Source organism: Lepidochelys olivacea (genome assembly GCF_965140295.1).
Source record: "Lepidochelys olivacea isolate rLepOli2 genome assembly, chromosome: 10".
NCBI lineage: Eukaryota > Metazoa > Chordata > Testudines > Cheloniidae > Lepidochelys > Lepidochelys olivacea.
This window is the reverse complement of record NC_140420.1, coordinates 68,692,901-68,714,351: the sequence shown is the minus strand read 5'-3', so window position 1 is coordinate 68,714,351 and position 21,451 is coordinate 68,692,901. Positions and strand designations below refer to the sequence as shown.

The 21,451-nt window shown below is 41.4% G+C and overlaps 1 protein-coding gene across 1 annotated transcript in view; it reads right to left on the bottom strand.

Annotated features, from left to right (window-relative positions):
- The window catches only part of TMC3 (transmembrane channel like 3), a 391,592-nt gene that overhangs the window by 61,046 nt on the left and 309,095 nt on the right, over positions 1-21,451 (bottom strand). The window contains exons 10-11 of the mRNA XM_084640600.1: positions 11,082-11,175; positions 6,958-7,018 (exon numbers count right to left, since the gene is read on the bottom strand). The gene's annotated coding sequence lies outside the window, so the exon portion shown is untranslated. The remainder of the gene's footprint in view (positions 1-6,957; positions 7,019-11,081; positions 11,176-21,451) is intronic.

Genomic DNA, 21,451 nt, shown 5'->3' with positions numbered 1-21,451 from the left:
ACTTCAGGAAAGCAGACTTCGACTCCCTCAGGGAACTGATGGGTAGGATCCCCTGGGGGAATAACATGAAGGGGAAAGGAGTCAAGGAGAGCTGGCTGTATTTCAAAGAATCCCTATTGAGGTTACAGGGACAAACCATCCCGATATGTTGAAAGAATAGTAAATATGGCAGGCGACCAGCTTGGCTTAACAGTGAAATCCTTGCAGATCTTAAACATAAAAAAGAAGCTTACAAGAAGTGGAAGATTGGACAAATGACCAGAGAAGAGTATAAAAATGCTGCTCGGGCATGTAGGAATGAAATCAGGAGGGCCAAATCGCACCTGGAGCTGCAGCTAGCAAGAGATGTTAAGAGTAACAAGAAGGGTTTCCTTCAGGTATGTTGGCAACAAGAAGAAACCCAAGGAAAGTGTGGGCCTCTTACTGAATGAGGGAGGCAACCTAGTGACAGAGGATGTGGAAAAAGCTAATGTACTCAGTGCTTTTTTTGCCTCTGTCTTCACGAACAAGATCAGCTCTCAGACTGCTGCGCTGGGCAACACAGCATGGGGAGTAGGTGGCCAGCCCTCTGTGGAGAAAGAAGTGGTTAGGGACTATTTAGAAAAGCTGGACGTGCACAAGTCCATGGGGCCGGATGCGTTGCATCCGAGAGTGCTAAAGGAGTTGGCGGCTGTGATTGCAGAGCCATTGGCCATTATCTTTGAAAACTCATGGCGATCGGGGGAAGTCCCGGACGACTGGAAAAAAGCTAATGTAGTGCCCATCTTTAAAAAAGGGAAGAAGGAGGATCCTGGGAACTACAGGCCAGTCAGCCTCACCTCAGTCCCTGGAAAAATCATGGAGCAGGTCCTCAAGGAATCAATCCTGAAGCACTTACACGAGAGGAAAGTGATCAGGAACAGTCAGCATGGATTCACCAAGGGAAGGTCATGCCTGACTAATCTAATCGCCTTCTATGATGAGATTACTGGTTCTGTGGATGAAGGGAAAGCAGTGGATGTATTGTTTCTTGACTTTAGCAAAGCTTTTGACATGGTCTCCCACAGTATTCTTGTCAGCAAGTTAAAGTATGGGCTGGATGAATGCACTATAAGGTGGGTAGAAAGTTGGCTAGATTGTCGGGCTCAACGGGTAGTGATCAATGGCTCCATGTGTAGATGGCAGCCGGTATCAAGTGGAGTGCCCCAAGGGTTGGTCCTGGGGCCGGTTTTGTTCAATATCTTCATAAATGATCTGGAGGATGGTGTGGATTGCACTCTCAGCAATTTTGCGGATGATACTAAACTAGGAGGAGCAGTAGATACGGTGGCAGGTCGGGATAGGATACAGAGGGACCTAGACAAATTGGAGGATTGGGCCAAAAGAAATCTGATGAGGTTCAACAAGGACAAGTGCAGGGTCCTGCACTTAGGACGGAAGAATCCAATGCACCGTTACAGACTAGGGACCGAATGGCTAGGCAGCAGTTCTGCAGAAAAGGACCTGGGGGTGAGAGTGGACGAGAAGCTGGATATGAGTCAGCAGTGTGCCCTTGTTGCCAAGAAGGCCAATGGCATTTTGGGATGTATGAGTAGGGGCATAGTGAGCAGATCGAGGGACGTGATCGTCCCCCTCTATTTGACATTGGTGAGGCCTCATCTGGAGTACTGTGTCCAGTTTTGGGCCCCACACTACAAGAAGGATGTGGATAAATTGGAGAGAGTCCAGCGAAGGGCAACAAAAATGATTAGGGGTCTGGAACACATGACTTATGAGGAGAGGCTGAGGGAACTGGGATTGTTTAGTCTACAGAGGAGAAGAATGAGGGGGGATTTGATAGCTGCTTTCAACTACCTGAGAGGTGGTTTCAAAGAGGATGGTTCTAGACTATTCTCAGTGGTAGAAGAGGACAGGACAAGGAGTAATGGTCTCAAGTTGCAGTGGGGGAGGTTTAGGTTGGATATTAGGAAAAACTTCTTCACTAGGAGGGTGGTGAAACACTGGAATGCGTTACCTAGGGAGGTGGTAGAATATCCTTCCTTAGAAGTTTTTAAGGTCAGGCTTGACAAAGCCCTGGCTGGGATGATTTAATTGGGGATTGGTCCTGCTTTGAGCAGGGGGTTGGACTAGATGACCTCCTGAGGTCCCTTCCAACCTTGATATTCTATGATTCTATGAAATCCCTCCAGGTGTTATCACTCAGCACAGCGGCATGTGGAAACCTCACACCCAGCTAGATTGCATGAATGCTTCCAGAGCCGCTCATAAATCACACAGAGAAAGGCAACAGAGCCAAATCCCCCTGCTCCCAGCCTTGTACCTCAGCAATATACTGTCTTGCACTGCTCAAGATGAGCAGAGCATATTTATTAATTGGTTTACCACTTCAACAGTGGAAAATGGACACACACCAGCCTTTGCAAAACCTGAGCAGATTTGCCACACACTTCATAGAATCATAGAATATCAGGGTTGGAAGGGACCTCAGGAGGTCATCTAGTCCAACTACCTGCTCAGAGCAGGACCAATCCCCAACTAAATCATCCCAGCCAGGGCTTTGTCAAGCCTGACCTTAAAAACCTCTAAGGAAGGAGATTCCACCACCTCCCTAAGTAACCCATTCCAGTGCTTCACCACCCTCCTAGTGAAAAAGTTTTTCCTAATATCCAACCTAAACCTCCCCCACTGCAATTTGAGACCATTACTCCTAATTCTGTCATCTGGTACAACTGAGAACAGTCTAGATCCATCCTCTTTGGAACCCCCTTTCAGGTAGTTGAAAGCAGCTATCAAATCCCTCCTCACTCTTCTCTTCTGCAGACTAAATAATCCCAGCTCCCTCAGCTTCTCCTCATAAATCGTGTGCTCCAGCCCCCTAATCATTTTTGTTGCCCTCCGCTGGACTCTTTCCAATTTTTCCACATCCTTCTTGTAGTGTGGGGCCCAAAACTGGACACAGTACTCCAGATGAGGCCTCACCAATTCCGAATAGAGGGGATGATCACGTCCTTCAATCTGCTGGCAATGCTCCTACTTATACAGCCCAAAATGATGCTAGTCTTCTTGGCAACAAGGGCACACTGTTGACTCATATCCAGCTTTTCGTCCACTGTAACCCCTAGGTCCTTTTCTGCAGAACTGCTGCCTAGCTGCTCAGTCCCTAGTCTGTAGCAATGCATGGGATTCTTCCATCCTAAATTTCTTTATACAAACTCACTGGTAAAGATAAACAGTAAAACAAATTTATTGACTACAAAAGATAGATTTTAAGTGATATTAAGTGCTAGGCAAAAAGTCAGAGTTAGTTTCCAAAATAAAATAAAATATAAGCATGCAGTCTAGACAGTCAAGCCTATTAGATTGGGCAACATCTAGATTAAGCAGTTTTTCCCTGACCCCACCGGATATTGCAGTTAACAGTACACAGATTTCACCCTTGAAATCTGGGCCAGTCTCCTCAGTTGGAGTCTTCAGGGTGTCCTTGCTGCTTGCAGCATAAGTGGGTGAAGGAGAAAGGCCCAGCATGTGGCCACTGTGTCTGTTTTATACCTTTAGTCCATGTGCTTGGAAAACTCAAGTCCAGGCATGTCTGGGTGCATTGCTGAGTCTCCAGGCAAGGCTAAGCAATTCCTCTGGTGTGGCCTCATGCAGGTGAGTCACTGAATTGCAGCTCCCTTGCTGGACAATGGTTGTTGATAGGTTGTTTAACACCCCGCCTGGGTGTTGGCTACTTTCCTTGCTGTTGCCTCTGGGGAGCTAATATCTGGCTGATTCCCCAATTTACAGCATGTTTTAGTGACCACCATACAACATAATTCTCATAACTTCATATGCATTAATGATAGACATATATGGATAGAGAAATGACTTTCAGCAGATCATAACCTTTCCCCTGATACCTCACATGGCATGCTTTATATATAAGATCACAGTCATGTATAAATGAGGAATATGGGGGTTACAGGGCGCTCCCCTGAGGTACAGAATGTCCCACCCACTACACTTGGGCAGCTGTCAACACTCATTCTCCATGCTGCCCTGCTTCTCTGCTTCTCAGGACCATTTACTAGAGTGCCCCACTTGCGATCATTCTATGTTTTCTCCCCAGCCCTCTCTCAACTTCTGGTCACAGCCCAGCTCCCTGGCTCCTTTTTAGGATAGACAAAACAGCCAGAGCTCTTTCCCTTCAGGTGTCTCTGGGCCTTTACCTGCACTTAGCAACAAGCAGCTATTTTACAGGCTGGTCCCTTTTCCCTGCAGACTTTTTTGTAGGCTGTAGTTGTATGATCCTCTGGGGGACTACAAATTCCAGAATGCCTGTTTTTGTAAGGCAGCACTTGGAGAAGGGATAAGTTGGACCCAGGCCTTATCTTAAACCTATCCTGTAACAGAGGGTTAGGAGAGAAATTATGAGCATGGTTTGCTGGAGGTTGGGATGGGGAGCAGCAGTTAGAAGAAAGAGAAGGTCGGATATATGAATCAAAGCAAACTGACTGAACTGGAAGGAAGGAAGGAAGGAAGGAAGAATGTGTCAGAGAAAGGGAAGGAGATGAAAATTTATAACTCAGGTTAGTTTGGATCAATTTAAAAGAAATAGATAAGCTTTACAAGGCCTGTCAAAGATTTAGCTCAAGAGTAATGGCTGAGTTTCAAGAGTCAATGTGCTGCTATGGAAGAAATTGGTATTAGAAGTTTATGGTAACAGTAGTTACAACAGTCAGTAAATACTGACCCATCTGACAAGGGTATTCACCTTTGTGATCCTGATCAAAGTCAGGTGACTGTGGCAAGGAAATAAAGTTAGGTGTTTTGGTTTGGTTCTGCCAGTATTTCTGTCACTGTGTGTCAAGCTTATTACAGAAAGAAAGGTCCCCACTCCTTCTCCCTTGTACGATCCTCAGTGAATATGTCTGGACTGTCCACTAGGTGGCTGCAGAGACTATACGATTACAACCAAAGACATACTTTGTAAAATCAAAATATTAGATGCTACCGGGGCTGTGGGGAGAAGAAAGCTCTTCCAGGAGATGGGAATTGGATCAGACAGCCAATCAGAGGGCTCACATGTGCTAGAGGGCCGAAACTTCTCTCCCATCATAAGACTGGCTCCAGCCCCAGCCCCAGCCCAAATCACATCACTTGTGTAAAAACTGTGAGAGTTGGCAACATTGCCTTGAACTGTGTAAGTACATTAAAAAGATCTGATTTTGAAACCATCTCTGAAGCTATTATGAGAATCTGAATGTAGGAATGTCTCATTGGTCTTTTAAAGACATGCTCAGATATGAATTCACTGAAATTCACTTGCCCCCACCTGCTTCATTGTCACCCATTAGGGACATTGCAGCAAATTCTGCAGTGGAATTTCTAAAAGTGTGTAAATGATATCAATCTGTATTAGTCGTGCAAAAATAGACAGCTGCAGAACATTCAGTGTAAGCCAAATCCAGTTCCCAGGCACGTGGGTGGCTGTACAACAGTGCTGTGATTAACATGTGAGGGATACAGCTGGTTTAGATTGAAAAATTCTAAATTTTCATGTCAAAAAAGGTAAATTGAACTTGAAAATTTCCACTTCCATGAGAAAATATCTATGCTGATGACATTTTTCAATTTTCCAATTGGGAGAATATAAACACATTGTTTTTTATTTGCATTCTGAAATTAAATAAATTTGTTGATTTGAAAACAAAATTCACTTAGTTTCAATTTAAAATTTCATTTCATTTTGGACTCCTCCTAATCATCCCCCCTCCCATCCCTGTGCCCAGCAGCAAGAGCTCAGAACATTGGAGTAGACCTTAGCCAGCCCCATAGGACAGGAGCTGCCACTGCAGGATGAGTGCAAGGCAGGCTTGCTCTACAACTCACTGCTGCAACCCGGATCTCCTACTCCCCTGGGGCAGCAGCCAGTACCAGCTCCCTGATGGGTAGGACCTGTCCTGCTTTAGCCACTGGGAACGTTAGAAGGTCTATTGGGAGGAGAAATATATTTTACTACATGTCAAGAAATAAGCGACAAACATTGTCCACAATAAAAACACACTTAAAATTGGAACCTTTTTATGTTGTGGAGACTGATTAAAGTCAATGTACCACTTTCAATGTGGGAAGAACGCTTTTATGTGTTAAATTATTATTACAGAATTTACTGAGAACATATAAATCCTATTGATAGTTATTTATTTTATAAATTCATAAACAATGTGTGTGTGTATCAAAGCGATGGTGAAGATAACTGATACAGGCACCATTTGATGACATATTTCATTATATCAGATTTAGAAAAATACAGAAGTAATATGTTATTACATCATATATAGATATTTGCAAAAATGTACCTCTCTTGTCTAATCAGACTGTACATTATACGGGTTAGAGATTGTCTCTTTACTATGGGTTGATCCAAAGCTATTTGAAATCAATGGAAATTCTTCCATTTATTTCAATGGGTTTTGGATCAGGGCATGTGTGTTTGCACAAAGGGCACAAAAGGCCACTAATGTTGGCTGGGCACTACTGTAACACAAATAATGAATAAATAATTATTATCAACATCTTAAAATTTCTATACACTTTTATGGTTGACTAGCTTTCAAAATTTGAAGAAAGTACTGCTAAAAAACAGCAGATTGTCCAAAACTAGTTTGTGAAATCCCTAGCTCAACAGGAACACCATTTTAATCACTCTGCCTGCAGGAAGCATTTTTTAAAAACAAGACACAGCATAATATTAGATCAAAAAATACAGAAGGTATACCTTGAAAGTAACCTAAAGAATGTTGATGTCTTTGGTACAGCTCAACAACGGTCTACCAGCACTTTTTCCAGACTCAAATCCGCTATCAAGGACAGATTAGGTGCTTAAGACTTTCTTTTTATGTGAGCAAGCAACTGATGCCAAGGACAGGTATATTTTAAATGTCATTGCAGTATCTAGTGTTGATTCCAGCCAATCCTCACAGGAGTCTGTTTTACCTGATGGTGCAATTCTTGAGTCGTCTGTGTCATCTGGCGCAAGTATTCCAGAGCCGAGCCCCTGTATTAAGAAAATTTCAGTTTTTCAAAAAAATTGTGATTTTCTGTTGGGTAAAATAAAAATATCGGCTCACTGGCTGCCCCCAGGGAGGCTCATCAATTTAACTTTCTGCCAGTAACACTGAAAAAATCTTTTGTGGAGGGGTTTGAAGGCTGAGTGCTCGGGCTCTCTGCCTTTCCAGCCCCAGAGTGGGGAAGGGAGGCCAAGCACCTGGGTTCTCTGGCTCCCAGAGCTGCAGGGGAAGCTGAGCGTCCAGGCTCTCTGCCTCTCTGGCAGCCAGGCTCTTACCCTTTTCCTAAATGACAGCAGCTGTCCCGGTGGGCAGCCGAGAAGCTGAAAAATTGCATTTTAGTTCTTCCAGAATAGAATTTTTCTTTAAAACCCTCTCTGCGAAATATTTCACATTGGAACATTTCATCCTGGTTCAGGATGACATTTGTCAACCACACATTTTTCATGAAAACAGATTCCTTTTTCTAGTCAGCTCTACCCTGCACTGGCTGCCTGCTTCCCTCTCCCAAACTCTCAGAATAGCGGGTGTGTCAGGAGTGAGAAGGGATGTGCTGGGACCATGTTTGTGCTGCATTCCGTGACACCGCACCCAGCTCTTCCCTGGCATGGCTTTCTGTGGAATCTAGTGCAGAGAGTGCTGCCTGCTGGCCTATTCATTTTGATCAGGGCTGAGGGGGGATGGTATCTGCATGTGGATTTTGGAAGGCACAGTCCAGCCCTTATTTGATTAAACCTCCACCAAGCAGAACACCAATGTTAGCAGCTATGAGAAAATCCAAGACAAATTGGAGCATCTGGTATTTTCAGCTCTTCTTTTAAGGAACTTGGGCTACACAGAATGAGCTGTTTTCTGGCAACTTTCCATTAAAAGCAGAGCTTTTATATTGTAGGAGAAGTCAGCAGGAGCCCTCATTTTCCCACCACCCACTCCCACTCCCCTACTGAAAAAAAGTGATAAGGTCAGCAATCTCTTAGACTATCCCAGGCATAGTGGGACATCTGATTATCTTCTCAAGAATTTAGGCGCATATATAGTTACAGAATGTGGATTAGAAGCTATTTTCTGGCAGACTTCCATAAATACCAGACAGTATGAGGAGGTTCTTTTGGCAACATCCTTTTCTCTCCTTTCTATAGAAGATATATTGTCTTCCCTGACATACATAATTGTGCTAATGAAAGACAACCAAGATTGTCAATGAATCTACTGATCAGAGAAACATCTAACCCTCATTCTCCTCAAATGTTTTCCACGTGTTTGCATTTTATTACAACAATTTCACACATTTGGAAGTGGGCTGTGAACATCACTGAAAACAGGAAGATTTTATGGTACCAGATATTAGAATGATGGCACTGTGCAGTCTGCCTGACAAGACCATGTAGGTTCAACCCCCTGGGCCCACTGTTACAAACATAGCTGTCCCCCAAAATAATTAAACCACGTTTCTATCACATTGTACACAGGGGACCTCATCACATCCCCAAAACTGCTGCAGCTTTGGTCACATCAACACTATAGTAATGGGTCAAAATTAAAATAGGATGGGAGGGAGGAGACTATCCATAACACAAGACTGAGTTCTGATATAAACATGAATTGCAATTTGGTTCCCCAGCATAGTGGTTTTATAGGTCCTGATTCAGTTAAGCATTTAAGCAAATGTTTAAATCCCACTGATTTCTGGGTCCATGGTGCAGATGGCCCCTTAGAACAAGGAAGGTTATGTAGGCTTATTTAGAGTTCAGATGTCTAATTAGAAAACTGTGACTGCAAACCTATGTGAGATAATGCAGAAGGGGCCAATGGCTGCTTGGCTATCAGAACATTCAGCTGACTGGGTTCACTTTAGGATACTGCAATTTATCAATATGGGATGGATTTATTTTCTTTAGTAATTTATAAGATGTAGATGCATTATTCTTGTGTCTCCATTACATAATTCAACTATTTACTATGAATATTAATTTCTTCTACTGCCAAATTTCTACATTCTTCTCATTTATTCCTTCTCCAAATCATCCCTCCCACCTCTACCTCTATCCTCCTGAATAAAGGGTAGGAAAGAGAGACACAATGCTTGCTGTCTGTCAGTCAGCTTTTACTGACAGATGGAAAAAAGAGCTAAGAACACCAAGTACGTCTTCTTGCAAGGGCAAGATGTGGTGCTCCCAATAGGAGTCATATTGGACTAATACTTATATTTGATCTTAGCTAAAAGGAATTCCAATGAAATTTTATGAGATCATTTTTCCTCTGGTGTCCCAGAGATTTATAAAAACTTTGTTTAGTCTATATATAATTTCCTAAATATTGTAGCTGCCATAAAGAATCATATTGCTTAAGCAATTAATGCTAATTATTTCCTTATTTTTTTTCTTGGCAACAAATATGTATACATTGTTTAATGTCATTGACATTACTGAAAATAGTCTCGTTAGTTCTGTTTATCTGAATGGGTAGGTATTAGCTGTTGGGGAAGAAAAAAATGCTTGCTGTCAGCTGTGAGGACGTCCTTTTTTCGAAAATATCCTGGTTTTGCAATAAGAATTATTTAACCCTACATCCAAAAAAGTTACTAGCAATTCCCTCCTATATTTTACAGAAGGGTCTAAAAACCTTAAATCTCAATCTGAACACTCCCAAACTTTGGAAAGCTACAAATCTGGACCTGAATCTTATGATTCAATCTTCTCTCTATATTTTGTTTAAACAAACATAGTACAGAAGGCAGCAGTATAGTATTAAATCCCATTCTTAAAAACAACAATATAATTTTTTGTATGATAACTTGAAAAGATAGACATGGTGGGAAGAAAAATTACTAGAATTGGAGAGAAAATAATTTCCACCCTTTAAGAAATGCCAACATTTCAAAATCTGTAATTTTATCATGGAATGAAAATTCTGAAAATTTTGAATTCGGAAATATTGAAACATTGTATTTCAATTATTTCAAAATATTTCGTTACAATGAGATAAAAATGTTTAATTTTAATGTCTAAACATTATAACAATATTTAACATAATATAATATGATGTTAAAATAAATATTGTAATATAAATGCCAAAATGAAACAAAACAATAAGCTAAAAATGGAATGGTTACCTTATAAAAACAAAACATAACATTATCAAAACAAATTCAGAAAGTTGAAATGATTTCAACACTTTGTTGAAATTTTTCTCAAAATTTGCACATTCCTGTAGAACATTTCCATTCTGAACCCCCCGCCCCGCATTTTCTGATGAAAAACGATTCCTTGAAAATGTTCCAACCAGCTCTAATAATCACATTAATTAATACAATATGGTGTCATCGAATAAATTGGTACAAAGAAATAAAGCTCAGTGACTTATCTTATGAATTCCTTAGAGTGTGAGCTTCCAGGGTCAGGGACCAGGTTTTCTCAAATGCACCCCAAAGGTTTAGAGAGCACTCAGCAGTGAAAAGATGGAGGCCTATACAATGTACACCGGACAGGTAAATGGATCCTCTTTAAGAATAAAAGTTACCTTACAAGAGAATAGAAAATGGCCCATGTGGTAACAGAGAAATTTCCCTATGCCACTCTAGTTTTTCATCATCTGAGTTATTACCTGGTTTTAAATGGCGTAGAAAAGCAAAATAAGATTTTTAAGTGGCTCAGCAGGCTTGATGGCATTAGCAGTATTGTGCTATGTACATTTGTAATCTTATTGTGTACCCATTTGTGACTGTTTCAGGGAATATGCTACCAAAACAATAATCATATTAGTAGCTTGCAAGATTCGATTAATGGAGAATGATATCAATACATTTCTGCTAGGTCATTTCTTTGGTTTTCATAACATCTGTAGAACAGCTGCCAGGCATTTTTTGTTAAAAGAAATATTTGTAATTTGACAATCTTTTATACTCCCCAGTGAAAAGAAACAAACATTAGAGGACCTTTAATAGCTACTGCATTGAGAGAAAATAGGTCAGCGTGCTTTCCCTTCTTCTTGGGGCCACATCCAATGCCCATTGAAGTCAATGGGAACCTTCCAGAGAAGCTAGATCTTGCTTACCTCTTTCTATTGCTACCATGGCACTTGTCTATTCACTCACATCTTCGTGCTGACCACAGTCTCCTGATCGATCATCTCATCTTCTTCCAGAGATCTAAGGAATATTTGGAACCTGAAAATCTTTTAAACAATTCAATAGCCCAAAAGAAATGTGGTCAGCTCTTAAACCACTGGTAGATTCAGCAACCTGAGACAGAAGAGAGAGAGAACTCACACTGGTCAGAAGGATTAATATGCTACATCTGTTGAAGAGTAGGCTGTGTTTTCCCCACCAAAGGCTAAAAGACTGTTCCTTTGGCTCTCTGCTCAAGCACCATGCTGCAGGTTTGCTACATCTCCTCCTGTCACTTCCCTTTTTAACGATCTGTTATTCCTAATGTTATCACTTGAGTTGTTTCATTTAGTGGCTTAATTGTTGGAGGAGGAGGAGGTTTACCAAAGCATGCTTTCCTTTTTGTGCGCATCTCTTCTCTAGTTGTCAAATTCTAAATATACGGCTTTGCACTGTTGTTCCCCCAGAAAGAATGCAGACTGGTGGGTAGCCCAAAATTAAACACCAGCTTTCATATTGACCATATCATGTTCCCAGATAAAACACTTGCTATAGCCCTACCTTGAAAATGTACCCCATAACTAGGCTTGTATCAAACAAGGTTACAATGGCTATCCTTATTAATTCAGTTAATAGCACTCTTGTAGCCTTGCAATGTTATTAATTATTTATATTGCAGTAGCAACCAGTGGCCCCAAATGAGACAAAGGCCCCAGTGCATTTGGCACTGAACAAACACCGAGTAAAAAAAAACTCCCTGCCCTGAAGAGCTTATAATTTAAATAGGCGAGACAGGCATTCTGCTTTTTCTCATCCTTTATCTATCTCCAGTTCACAGGTGGGAAACGGAAGTGATTTGCCGAAGATCCCAGAGAAGATATGTGCCACAGCCAGGAACTGAGCTTAGATTTCTTAAATCGCAGCTCAGTGCCTTAGTATAAAGCCATTCTTCAATCTGTGGAAAATATACCAGTCCAAGCACAATGCCTACTAGCCTGCATTCATCACAATGAAAATATGCTTTACTCACCCAATCAAAAATACAACCACCCTCCCTCTGAGTCAGTGCACAAGTAAAATTTTGCGAGACTGTTCTGTTTGTATGAAAATTGACTTTTCCATCCTGTCCTGTGTTTTTATTTACAATTATTAGGCAAGGATACTATGAAATATTAATTAGAATATTGAACTTTTCTTGTGTGTACGTGTGCAGGGAGACACACATGACCTTGGACAAACAAACATTTGTCCCCAGCTGCGTGGGTCAGGATTGCACTAATTTCATTACGCAGAATTATGTCAGGTTTTTCAGTACTATTAGCCCCAGCATGAGGCTCAGCACCCAACAGTCTCTGAACTGAGGCCAAATGCGTTTGTAGTGATTAGCTGATAAATTAGCAAAGTAGTCAGCCTGTTAAAGCAAACGCTTTTGGAATGTAATTGGATAGTGAATGATTTCATTTACCACCGATTGAAACAGTACTGTGGTATGATTGCTTGTGATCTCATAAGGTATATACCTAACATTTCACACCTTGTGGCAGAAAGAAACGGAAGAGTAATTAAATTATAATAATGCCATTCACATCAATACAGGGGTGGTCAATGTTTCCACTGTAAACTCCTATTCTCTGGGTAGTATGATAGGGCTGTAAAAATTAGCTTTGGATAAAACTTGGTTAACAAGGTCTTACACTAGGAGCAATTTTTTAAAATTGATTGCGAGAGACCATTAAAATTGGGCTATGTCCATGTCAAAAAATAAATTTATACCATATTTTTTCCATGCTTGTATAATAAGAGTATAACAATAGGACAAAGGGTCTCAAACTGCGGGTCGTGACCCCTCAGGGTGTGTGTGTGGGGGGGTCATGAGCTGTCAGCCGCCAAACTCCCCTTCGCCTCTAGCATTTATAATGGTGTTAAATGTAAAAAAGTGTTTTTCATTTATAAGGGGGGGGTCACACTCAGAGGCTTGCTGTGTGAAAGGGGTCACCAGTACAAAAGTTTGAGAACCACTGCAGAGGAATATACTACCAATCACAAGGGGTGCTGGAACACTTTTTATAGTGGGGGTGCTGAGAGCCATTGAACCAAACTGTAACCCCTGGATATGATGGAAACCACTTCAAGTCAGGAGGTGCTGCAGCACCCCTGGACTCCTAGCTCTAGCACCTATGCTAGCCACCTGACTAACTAAGATGGTGATCATGATGGTGAAATGCTCTAGGAGATTAGAGTGGCTATAACAAATAGAAAACTCAATAAAAATGGGGGATTTCAACTATTCCCATATTGACTGGGTACATGTCACCTCAGGATGGGATGCAGAGATAAAGTTTCTAGACACCATTAATGACTGCTTCTTGGGGTGGCTAGTCCTGGAACTCACAAGAGGAGAGGCAATTCTTGATTTAGTCCTAAGTGAAGCACAGGATCTGGTGCAAGAGGTGAATATAGCTGAACCGCTTGGTAATAGGGACTACAATGTAACTAAATTTAACATTCTTGTTGGAGGGAAAATACCAGAGAAGCCCACCACAATAGCATTTAACTTCAGAAAGGGGAACTACACAAAAATGAAGAAGCTATTTAAATGGAAATTAAAAGGTACCCACAAGAGTGAAATGCCTACAAGCCGCAGGGAAACTTTTGAAAAAGAACATAATAGAGGCTCAAATTAAACGTATACTCCAAATTAAAAAAAGCACAGTTAGAGGACCAGAAAACATGGCTAAACAACAGGCAAAAAGGCATTCTTTAACAAGTGGAAGTCAAATCCTAGTGAGGAAAATAGAAAGGAGCATAAACTCTGGCAAGTGAAATGTAAAAGTACAATTAGGTAGGCCAAAAAAGAATTTGAAAAGCAAAAGACAAAACCTAACAGCAATTAAGTACATCAGAAGAAGCAAGCCTGCCAAAAAAATCAGTAGGGCCACTGGACGACCGAGATGCAAAAGGGAGCACTCAAGGAGGACAAGGCCATTGCAGAGAAGCTAAATGAGTTCTTTGCAAGGCAGGGGATGTGATTCCCACACTTGAGCCATTCTTTTTAGGTGACAAATCTAAGGCCCTGTCCCCTATTCAGGTGTCAATAGAAGAGGTTTTGGAACAAATTGATAAATTAAACAGTAATAAATCATGAGGACCAGATGACATTCACCCAAGAGTTGTGAAGGCACTTAAATATGAAATTGCAGCACTACTAATTGTGGTATATAACCTGTCATTCAAATCAGCTTCTGTACCAGATGACTGGAGGATAGCTAATGTGATGCCAATGTTTAAAAAAGGCTCCAGAGGAGATCCTGGCAATCATAGACCAGTAAGCCTAACTTCAGTACCAGGCAAATTGGTTGAAATTATAGTAAAGAACAGAATTATTGGACACATAGATGAACATGATTTGTTGGGGCAAGAGTCAACACAGCTTTTGTAAAGGGAAATCATGCCTCATCAATTTATTAGAATTCTTTGAGGGGGTCAACAAACACATGGACAAGGGTGATCCAGAGGATACAGTGTACTTGGACTTTCAGAAAGTCTTTGACACAGTTCTTCATCAAAGGCTCTAAAGCAAAATAAGCAGTCATGGGTTAAGAGGGAAGGATCAGTTAGCTGATTAAAGGACAGGAAACAAAAGGTAGAAATAAAGGATCAGTTTTCAGAATGGAGAGAGGTAAATAGCCCCTACTTCACACCATGCACTCAACCTGTGTAACTCATGCCACAGGATTTTGAGAAGGCCAAAAGAATAACGGTTCAAAAAAGAATTAGATAAGTTCATGGAGGACAGGTACACCAATGGCTATTAACCAAGATGGTCCGTGACACAACCCTATGCTCTGGGTGTCCTAAACCTCTAACTTCCAGAAGCTGGGAGTGGATGACCAGGGATGGATCACTTGATAATTTCCCTGTTCTGTTCATTCCCTCTGACGCATCTGGCACTGGTCGCTGTCAGAAGTCAGGATACTGTGCTAGATGGACCATTGGTCTGACCCAGTATGGCCGTTCTTATGTACATCTATATGAATTCTAAAGATGGGTCTTTTAAAGACAGTAGTGGATGTCCCACTTGGCCTAGGGAATATACTTTAGGGAATAATCCTGAATTGGCAAGGAGTGGCCTAAAACATGTAATGGGTCTTTCCTCATTCCTAATTTCTATGAGCTAAAGGATCTGAGGGTCTGAGTGGATTACAAATTGAATATGAGCCAACAGTATGATGCAGTTGCAAAAAAGCCAAATATCATTCTGAGGCAGGTTAACCAGAAGTATCATATGTAAGACACGGGAAGTACCAGGTAATTGGTCCATTCTACTTGGCATTGGCGAGACCTCAGCTGGAGTATTTCCACATCTGGAGGTTTTTAAGAACAGGTTCGAGAAACTCCCATCAGGTATGGAGCAGGTTTACTTTGTCCTGCCTCAATGCAGGGGGTGGACTAGATGACCTCTCGAGGTCCCTCACCACCCTATATTTTATGATTCCATGATCCCTCACATAGGAAAAAAAAATGAGAGCGGAAAGTGATTTGGTAAACTTGATGTGGTGAACTACACAGAGTCATCATCCCTTCAAAAAGAAACAAGTTTGCAGGCCTACAGAAGAGATGGGGGTTGTGGATTTTCCAACCATACAATGTCCTGAAATTCCAGGGAAATCCTGCAGATCTCCTTGTACCTTCGAGCCAGAACAGCCCCTTCACACTACTCCTCATACATCTCTAACTCTCGCAGTTTGACTTCTATTAACTGTTGCCTCACCTTTGCCCTGCCCACTTGCTGGCAATGACACAGTTAACATTAACTGCCACTGGAAAATGGCCAGGAAATGGTGCACAGAAAGTGTCTCTCTCCTTTTGCTCCATCTTTCTAGGTTGTCCCAGACAATACAATGATGCCTGTTTGGCTGTCTTTTCACCCCCTTATTTGCTCAGCTAGATTTGGATAGTATTTGCCTGTTCCATCCTCTCTACACTGTACAGTTTAAATAGTGCAATGGTTCTTTGATACACATACGTTTGCAATAACAAGCAACCTACACACTAGCTGGAAAGGATTTATAGTATCCATATGAATGTCTGCTAATAGTTATTGGGGAATGTAAACCATGTAAAAACAAACTGGCCCCAACTGTAATACCAAAGTAATCTTTAAAATCGCTCAACATTTTTTTGGAACGAAGCAAAAACCCATTGCTCCAGGCACACAAATTGGCACCACGAACAGAGGATGAGATTAAATGAACTTGTCCGACAAACTGCGTTATGCTCAGAGATTGGTATGTATGTGGAAAGGTTACTATTGCAAATTGGGGGGTGGGGGAGGGAGCAGCACCATGGCATTTCCAAAAGAATTCCCCTGCCCCCAGATGTGACACTGTCTGGAATTACATATGAAAGGCAGTGCTGTGATCTCAAACCCCGATAGACCACCTTCCAGAGATGACCACTTCTGAGAACGTCCTTTGAAAGGGTCACCTCCACCAATTCTGAAAGCGGATTTAATGGGCACCTCCAGTGCATTTCTATGGCTAGATCATTTCTCACCAACAGTCAGATGAGCTAACAGACTCCAGTGTATTATAAAATTAACATCTTCGTTTGGAGAAGCTCATCTCAGGCTAGAAAGTGATCAGCCCCTCTGGGGATGTGCAGAGGTGGGGGAGACAACATTAGCCCCGAGATGAGCCTTTACAGCACAGGGCTAGTGCCACAAACCACTCCAAAAGATGTGGGGAGGGAGCTAGCTGGTCAGCCATGGATGGGAGCACAGGCTGCACGCATGTGCACCATTAAGTGTAGTAGGTACATTCTTCCTTTGCGCTGGTAGTTCTGGGAGGTAATGTTCCTGCCTGAGGTACAATGCCTTTGAAGGCTGATGCAGTGCAGTTGCGCTGCCCTCAACATAGGGTGGTGTCTGTATGCCAGAGCACCCACACCAGACTCATTCCAACATATCCCCTGCACGGGGGGAGAGGCAGGGAAGACAGGGGGGTGTAGGAACTGAGCACAGTGGCTCTACATCAAGCCCTGTGGATTCCTCCACATCAGGGAGGTATTCTTGTTGTGGGAAGGGAAGCAGCAGTCCCATCCCATCCTCTTTTTGCCACCAGAGAAGCACAAAAAAGACAAAGCAAGGCAAAGAATCTGGACCAGATGTGTCCACTACTGTGTCATCTAGCTCTCTGGTGGATCTGTGCTGGTGGTGAATTACTGCTATGTGCAGAGAGTGTAAACAGAGCCTAAAAGTGTTAGCCTGTAGGTGGGGGTAGGGAGGGGAAAGAGAAGCACGAGAAGTTGCCATTATTTTACACACAAATACGGGAAGATAGCATAAGCATGCATTCCATATTGTACTTTGGTTCTTTAGTGGAGATTCCCGTAATATCAAGTGTGTTTCAGATTGAGAATTTTTATTAGAGGCACAGCACTCAGTAAGATCTTTGTAGTATATCTCCTGCAGTGAAGGATAGGGGAAGATACCATTGATCATTTTAGTGGTAATGATGGCCTTATAATCATATTACTGCTGCCCAGGGAACTGATTACTTACAAAATCTATTGAGCACTGAATAATGACTGAACATTTCTGTAAGCGAGTATGAAATAAGACAATGGAAAAGACAAGGAAGAGAGAACAATTCTAAGCTAAAACATCTATAAACAGAAATATGGAAAATTTGGGGGAGAAGGAGGATGTTTTAAAACTACTCATATAAGCGTCAGCTTAAATACTGAATGCATGGTTGTAATACATCAGGCACCATACTTTCCATAGTCCTATTCCACAAATGTCTTTGAAATGCATGGATTTTATTTAATAAATAGTTAGGAGCATAGGAACTGCAATGCCTGATCAGTCCAATGATCTACTTTTTTCTCCAACAGTGGTTAGTACCAGTTGCTTCAGAGGAAGGGGTAAAAGCTCCATAAAGGACATTTATGCAATCACATGGCATCAATTTATTTGTATAATGGAATTATGGTATTTTCAACGTATTAGCCTTTTTTCATGTATCCTAAAATCTTGTTTGCTTTTGTGACCATCACTGCCAATGTAGCAGATGTTTTCACTGATCAGTCCAGAGTTACCGATTGTTACATTCTATTTAGAACTCATTATTGTGTGCCAGGAGTTCAAGTTGCTCCTGCTCACACGCACTACACTGTACTGGCCTACAACATATTTAATCTAACATCCTGTTGCCCAATCAACACCTTCCAAAGTTCTTTGCAGTTTGTGTAGTCTTGATTAGGCTAAGTAATTGTGTTTCTCTTCAGCTTGCCAGCAAGAAAGGACCATCTTTCCATTGCTTGTGTACGCATTATGCTGCAACTAGTGAAAATTGGCTACTGGAATATTCTGTTAAACAGAACAAACTCAAGATGGCGCTAGAGAGCTGGAAAAGAGAGTGGTCCTCAGAATTACTATAAATATCCTTTGTTAGTGTGTTGATAATCCCATCGCTGCAGAGATGCATCTAAAATTAACAACAAATACTTTTGTCAGTATAGACTGTTTATTTGTAGTTGCACATCTCTTGGTCTGCAGGATATACAGTATTCAATGTTTAAAACATAAGCATGAAGACTCTATTAAGCAGGCACTAATCTGGGCCAGTTACCAGGAAAGTTAGTACTGGAGTGAAAACTTTTATCCTCATTTTTGTTGTGCATTAAACATGATAAAAATAAGGATCATTCTGGATGCTTTGGGCTACATCAATAGACAAGGTCAAAGATGTGCAAGATTTTATTAATACAATCATTTTTATTAATTAAACTATACTACTTTTATTTCAGATGACTTTCAAAAACCTAAGTACTGTACATTTTTAAAAAGGGAAGTATATTTCTGCTTATGAACAGCTTCCTTTTAGTTCAGACTAGATACAGAAGTCTTCAACAATGCCTTAAACTGTTGTGTAGCTCTGGTACGTGTTGTTTAACAGCAGTTGCTTTCCATCCCAGAGGGGGCAGCATTTAAATGAGTGAACTTATCCACATTCTCTGCAGCTCTTTCTCTGCATGTAATAAACACATCCAGGATGTATTACACACCTACCCACTGCAGATATCTGTGTATCTGTAAACATGCACAAATTAAATTTGATTTACTAAATTTTTTAGGTGATTTGAGATCCTCTCAAATGAAAGGCCTTATATAAATATAATTTAATACTCAATATGTCCCGTCGGTAGCTTTTTCTCAACAGTTCATTTTTAACTGATATATCTAGACCTTATAGCTCTTAAGACCAGGCAGCATCTTACAGAATTCTCTCTGCTTCAATGTAAGCTGTCTAAATTCTGCTGGCCAAAGAACATGCTAACTTAAATGTTCATCCAAAGCCTCTTGAACATCGGTGCTGGAACTAAGGGTGCGAGGGATGCTGCTGAACCCCCAGGCTTGAAGTGATTTCCATTATATCCAGGGTTTACAGTTTGGTTCAATGGCTCTCAGCACCCCAACTATAAAAACTGTTCCAGCACGCCTGCTCTTGAAGTCAGTGAGAGTCTTTCCCATTGGATCAGACTCTCAGTTCCAGCAGTGGAGGAAAAGCTGGGGTTTTCTAAACAAAAAAAGAGACCGTTTTTCCATATAAGATACTGTTTTCTGATCAGAGCAGGTGCTGAAGACTTTAAAGCTTTAATGCTGATTAGAAGAAAAAGGCCTCTGTCCTCAAATGGTGTTGCATAGCTTCAAATAATCTGCTATCAGCGTGTGTAGAGTTTGGGCTGAAGTGACAGGCAGGCTGAGAGATGGTACCTGTTTTAAGATCAGAGAGGGCACTAGAATCTTTAGTATATTCAAAATAATTAAAGCCAAAGTAAAAAAAAAGCAGCAAAAATGTTAGAGATATTCTCCATTATTTCACTTATACATGGATATAAAGTGTTAGAACTTAGCTGCCAGGACTGGAGCCTAGTGGGGCAGGACACTCTGATGTGTTCTTCTATCATAAGAGATACCTGATCTCCTTCTTAAGTTTTCAGGACCCATCCCTGACACAGTTCTAACCTGACATGCAGGGTATGAAGCAGAGTAATGTAACGAAGTGGTTCTGGACTGTCTGGCTAGACATTTACACTGTTGCCTTAGAACTACTATCCAACACCCCCTTCCCTCCACCCCCAGATTTCTCCCTCAGTCCTGCCCATTATGTGCAACCACTTGCTCATCATTTGGCTGTTAGGCTAGTTCTGAGTGACATTGTGCCAGAGGGGGTGAGGGATGACACCCGAATAATGGGTATTAGCAGAGAGACTGAGATGCACAATCCATTGAGCTTAAAAATGCAGTCAGAAGGGTCAAGAGATGACCAGAGGGCTTGAGACACTCAGGCAGAGAGCTCGAGAGATGCAGTGAAACTCACCTAATAGTAAAAAGAAAAGGAGTACTTGTGGTACCTTAGAGACTAACAAATTTATTTGAGCATAAATCTCCCCACTGTATTTTCCACTGAATGAATCCGATGAAGTGAGCTGTAGCTCACGAAAGCTGATGCTCAAATAAATTGGTTAGTCTCTAAGGTGACACAAATACTCCTTTTCTTTTTGCGGATACAGACTAACACGGCTGCTACTCTGTCACTTAATAGTGTAACTCCTGCAACTCCAAGTATGCTGTTTTAATACTCCCAGTAGTTATGAAGTAAAAGAATGCATTAAAAACAGTTCTCAGATCTGGTACAGTTTTTTGATACACAATATAACTTTTATATATGTTTATTAATGAGGCCTGCTCACTTGCTTTGGCTGCCATGTGTTAAAAGAACAATCCAAACCAAACTCAGAAGTGATGGATAAATAGGGTTAACTATGTGTCAGTAAGTGGATGGTTTGTACTGTTGTTGGTTCCAGGGTAGGAGACAGACAAGGTAGATGATGTAATATCTTTTACTGCACCAGTTTCTGGTGGTGGAAGGGACAAGCTTTTGTGAGCTCCACAAAGCACTTTCTCACGTTGGCAAAAGTAACCACAGTAAGTGGATGTTTAATCTGAATGTAAAGCAGTCTGAGATGGCCTAACTCTCACGCCGAGGGACCCGTATAAGGTGGCACACCCCTATTTAGATTCCTTTAAATTCAGAGAATATGGCACTGAAACACAATCCCACATTTTGCCCTATACAAGACATCCCTGTCCAACGCTACTATAGAAAAATCTATCAGCTATCAACACTAGGATTAGATCAGAAGTGCAGGTCCATGCATTCAAACTATACTTCCTTTCCACTCACGCTGTTGGTTCCATTCCTATGATCCAGTAGCAATGGCAAATAAACACACCTCCTAAAATCCCACA